This window comes from Cherax quadricarinatus, chromosome 2 (genome assembly GCF_038502225.1).
Source record: "Cherax quadricarinatus isolate ZL_2023a chromosome 2, ASM3850222v1, whole genome shotgun sequence".
Classification (NCBI taxonomy): domain Eukaryota; kingdom Metazoa; phylum Arthropoda; class Malacostraca; order Decapoda; family Parastacidae; genus Cherax; species Cherax quadricarinatus.
In genome coordinates, this window is record NC_091293.1 from 63,908,032 (window position 1) to 63,913,676 (window position 5,645).

Below are 5,645 nucleotides of genomic sequence, written 5' to 3' on the forward strand. Positions count from 1 at the left end.
TGGGTGCGGGAGGGAAGAGGAGCGATTGGTGGAATGATGATGTAAAGAGAGTAGTAAGGGAGAAAAAGTTAGCATATGAGAAGTTTTTACAAAGTAGAAGTGATGCAAGGAGGGAAGAGTATATGGAGAAAAAGAGAGAGGTTAAGAGAGTGGTGAAGCAATGTAAAAAGAGAGCAAATGAGAGAGTGGGTGAGATGTTATCAACAAATTTTGTTGAAAATAAGAAAAAGTTTTGGAGTGAGATTAACAAGTTAAGAAAGCCTAGAGAACAAATGGATTTGTCAGTTAAAAATAGGAGAGGAGAGTTATTAAATGGAGAGTTAGAGGTATTGGGAAGATGGAGGGAATATTTTGAGGAATTGTTAAATGTTGATGAAGATAGGGAAGCTGTGATTTCGTGTATAGGGCAAGGAGGAATAACATCTTGTAGGAGTGAGGAAGAGCCAGTTGTGAGTGTGGGGGAAGTTCGTGAGGCAGTAGGTAAAATGAAAGGGGGTAAGGCAGCCGGGATTGATGGGATAAAGATAGAAATGTTAAAAGCAGGTGGGGATATAGTTTTGGAGTGGTTGGTGCAATTATTTAATAAATGTATGGAAGAGGGTAAGGTACCTAGGGATTGGCAGAGAGCATGCATAGTTCCTTTGTATAAAGGCAAAGGGGATAAAAGAGAGTGCAAAAATTATAGGGGGATAAGTCTGTTGAGTATACCTGGCAAAGTGTATGGTAGAGTTATTATTGAAAGAATTAAGAGTAAGACGGAGAATAGGATAGCAGATGAACAAGGAGGCTTTAGGAAAGGTAGGGGGTGTGTGGACCAGGTGTTTACAGTGAAACATATAAGTGAACAGTATTTAGATAAGGCTAAAGAGGTCTTTGTGGCATTTATGGATTTGGAAAAGGCGTATGACAGGGTGGATAGGGGGGCAATGTGGCAGATGTTGCAGGTGTATGGTGTAGGAGGTAGGTTACTGAAAGCAGTGAAGAGTTTTTACGAGGATAGTGAGGCTCAAGTTAGAGTATGTAGGAAAGAGGGAAATTATTTCCCAGTAAAAGTAGGCCTTAGACAAGGATGTGTGATGTCACCGTGGTTGTTTAATATATTTATAGATGGGGTTGTAAGAGAAGTAAATGCGAGGGTCTTGGCAAGAGGCGTGGAGTTAAAAGATAAAGAATCACACATAAAGTGGGAGTTGTCACAGTTGCTCTTTGCTGATGACACTGTGCTCTTGGGAGATTCTGAAGAGAAGTTGCAGAGATTGGTGGATGAATTTGGTAGGGTGTGCAAAAGAAGAAAATTGAAAGTGAATACAGGAAAGAGTAAGGTTATGAGGATAACAAAAAGATTAGGTGATGAAAGATTGGATATCAGATTGGAGGGAGAGAGTATGGAGGAGGTGAATGTATTCAGATATTTGGGAGTGGACGTGTCAGCGGATGGGTCTATGAAAGATGAGGTGAATCATAGAATTGATGAGGGGAAAAGGGTGAGTGGTGCACTTAGGAGTCTGTGGAGACAAAGAACTTTGTCCTTGGAGGCAAAGAGGGGAATGTATGAGAGTATAGTTTTACCAACGCTCTTATATGGGTGTGAAGCATGGGTGATGAATGTTGCAGCGAGGAGAAGGCTGGAGGCAGTGGAGATGTCATGTCTGAGAGCAATGTGTGGTGTGAATATAATGCAGAGAATTCGTAGTTTGGAAGTTAGGAGGAGGTGCGGGATTACCAAAACTGTTGTCCAGAGGGCTGAGGAAGGGTTGTTGAGGTGGTTCGGACATGTGGAGAGAATGGAGCGAAACAGAATAACTTCAAGAGTGTATCAGTCTGTAGTGGAAGGAAGGCGGGGTAGGGGTCGGCCTAGGAAAGGTTGGAGGGAGGGGGTAAAGGAGGTTTTGTGTGCGAGGGGCTTGGACTTCCAGCAGGCATGCGTGAGCGTGTTTGATAGGAGTGAATGGAGACAAATGGTTTTTAATACTTGACGTGCTGTTGGAGTGTGAGCAAAGTAACATTTATGAAGGGGTTCAGGGAAACCGGCAGGCCGGACTTGAGTCCTGGAGATGGGAAGTACAGTGCCTGCACTCTGAAGGAGGGGTGTTAATGTTGCAGTTTAAAAACTGTAGTGTAAAGCACCCTTCTGGCAAGACAGTGATGGAGTGAATGATGGTGAAAGTTTTTCTTTTTCGGGCCACCCTGCCTTGGTGGGAATCGGCCAGTGTGATAATATATATATATATATATATATATATATATATATATATATATATATATATATATATATTTTGGTGAGTTCGGCCCATCAATCTGTAAAAAATCGTGATAAAATATTGATTAATCGAGATGTAATAACATTTTGTTGGACTCTGATATTATTACGTTTCCACACACGTTTTTACCTGACAAATTTTACTCTTATGAACAATAAATCTTTAATTCCTATTTGCCCTTCTCTACTTTTTTTTTTGAATGATCTGTTAATTCTTCACAGTGTGATATTCAAAGATTTCATTCACTATGTTCTTTATTTAAGGCATAGCTATGTGTCTAATTACAAAAATCTATCATGTTACCTTCAGATTTCAGGTTATTCGGAAAAGGAGCTGTGGATAGATAGTCGTACTTGTAGCTGGAGAGCAGTGAGAGCGACAACACAAGTAGCAACCAAGGAACGACAGAGCCGGTAGCAGCCAAGAAACGACAACACAAGTAAGAACATAAGAACATAAGAAAGGAGGAAAACTGCAGGAGACCTGCTGGCCCATACTAGGCAGGTCCTTTACAATTCATCCCACTAACAAAACATTTGCCCAACCCAATTTTCAATGCCACCCAAGAAATAAGCTCTGATGTGAAAGTCCCACTCAAATCCAACCCCTCCCACTCATAAGAACATAAGAACATAAGAATGTAGGAACACTGCCGAAGGCCTACTGGCCCATACGAGGCAGGTCCTTATCAAAACGACATCTACCTAAAGCTACTCAAGAAATAACTCCCGTACCCCTTGACACCAATCAAACCCAGCCCCTCCCACTCATATATTTGTCCAGTCTCTTCTTAAAGCTACCCAAGGTCCTAGCCTCTATCACCCCACTGGGAAGACTGTTCCACGCATCTACAACTCTGTTAGAAAACCAGTACTTACCTATGTCCTTTCTAAATCTAAATTTTCCAACTTAAATCCATTATTCCTGGTTCTTACCTGGTTCGACACCCACAGCACTAGTTGCTAGTGCAGGTAACATAGATGTATTTGCCATTACTGAGACGTGGTTTAATTCAAAAAGTCGGGACATGCCTGCAGAATGTCACATTCAGGGTTTTAAATTGTTCCAAGTAGATAGAAGTATCGGGAAGGGGGGTGGGGTGGCATTGTATGTCCGAGATCGCTTGAACTGTTGCATAAAAACAGGTATTAAGTCTGAAGTAACACATACAGAGTCTGTTTGGATAGAATTTTCAGAGGGGCATGAAAAATTAATTTTAGGTGTGATATACCGTCCCCCAAATTTAGATAGGGACCAGGGGAGACTACTATGGGAGGAAATTGTTAGGGCCACAAGGCACGATAATGTAGTAATTCTAGGAGACTTTAACTTTAGTCATATTGATTGGAATTTCTTAACTGGGAATTTAGAAACATACGATTTCTTAGAAGTAGTTCAGGATTGTTTTTTGAAGCAGTTTGTGACAGAACCTACAAGGGGTAATAACCTGCTTGACTTAGTTCTGGCAAACAATGAATCCCTTGTTAATAATTTAGAAGTTTCAGAGGAACTGGGTGCCAGCGACCACAAATCAATTACATGTAGAATTGAATGGAAGTATGATAGTAGGGATAACTCAGTAACAGTCCCAGATTTTCGCCTAGCAGATTACGATGGGCTTAGGGAACACTTATCATCTGTTGACTGGGGTAACGAAGAGAGCTATCAATATGACAGTTTTCTGAACACAATACATGCTGCTCAAAGAACGTTTATCCCTTATAAGGAAATTAGATCAAATAGAAATGACCCAAAATGGATGAATAATAGGCTGAAATATCTACTAGGGCATAAGAAAGAAATTTATAGGCGTATCAAAAGAGGCGAGGGTCATCTTATGAATCAGTATATTGACATTAAGAGGGACATTAAAAAGGGGATAAGAAAAGCTAAAAGGGACTATGAAATTAAAGTTGCTAGGGATTCTAAAACTAACCCAAAAAGTTTTTTCCAGGTCTATAGAACAAAAGTCAGAGATAAGATAGGTCCCCTTAAAAATAACTATGGGCATCTTACTGACAAAGAGAATGAAATGTGCTCGATTTTAAATAATTATTTTCTCTCGGTTTTTACACAGGAAGACACTAATAATATTCCGGTAATTAATTTTTATAGTGGATCAGAAGAAGATAAATTATGTAACATCACAGTCACTAGTGAAATGATTCCATGATGTTGCAGTGTCTGACAGTGAAATGGTTGTGAAGCAGATAGACAGACTGAAGCAAAATAAGTCACCGGGTCCTGATGAGGTTTTTTCAAGGGTTCTAAAGGAATGCAAAATGGAAGTCTGTGAACCATTAACTAATATTTTTAATTTATCTCTTCAAACAGGTGCAGTGTCTGATATGTGGAAGATGGCTAATGTAATTCCTATTTTTAAAACAGGGGACAAGTCGTTACCGTCAAATTACCGCCCAATAAGCCTGACCTCAATTGTAGGCAAATTACTAGAGTCAATTATAGCTGAGATTATAAGAAGCCATCTCGATAAGCATAGCTTGATTAATGATACTCAGCATGGATTCACAAGAGGCCGGTCTTGTCTAACTAATTTATTAACTTTCTTCAGTAAAGCTTTTGAGGCTGTTGACCACGATAAAGAATTTGATATTATTTACTTAGATTTTAGTAAGGCATTTGATAGAGTTCCGCACCAAAGACTGTTGAAGAAAGTAGCAGCTCATGGCATTGGGGGAAGGGTGCTCTCGTGGATCGAATCATGGCTCACAGACAGGAAGCAAAGAGTGTCCATACATGGGGTTAAATCCGAGTGGGGATCAGTAACACGTGGCGTTCCACAGGGATCAGTCTTGGGCCCGTTGTTGTTTATAATATATATCAATGATCTTGATGAAGGAATTACTAGTGATATGAGCAAATTCGCCGATGACTCGAAGATAGGTAGGATAATTGATTCAAACGTAGATGTTAGGGAACTTCAGGAGGATTTAGACAAACTCTACTCTTGGTCAGAAAAGTGGCAGATGCAGTTCAATGTAGATAAATGCAAGGTTCTGAAGCTCGGGAGTGTCCATAACCCTAGCACTTGTTAGGTAAGACACATATGCAACAGTTAGGTATCTTTATTTCGAAACGTTTCGCCTACACAGTAGGCTTCTTCAGTCGAGTACAGAAAAGTTGATAGAAGCAGAAGATACTTGAAGACGATGTAATCAGTCCATCACCCTTAAAGTTTTGAGGTGGTCAGTCCCTCAGTCTGGAGAAGAGCATTGTTCCATAGTATGAAACAATATGGAGATGAAGTGACAGGATGGAGCCTTTTTATAGCGCCAAGAGGTGAGACGTAGGTGACTAGATGAGGTAAGAACTCAGATGTTGGGAGGTCAGGTCCTTCTCAAATCTAGCCGTTCTCACTAGTGG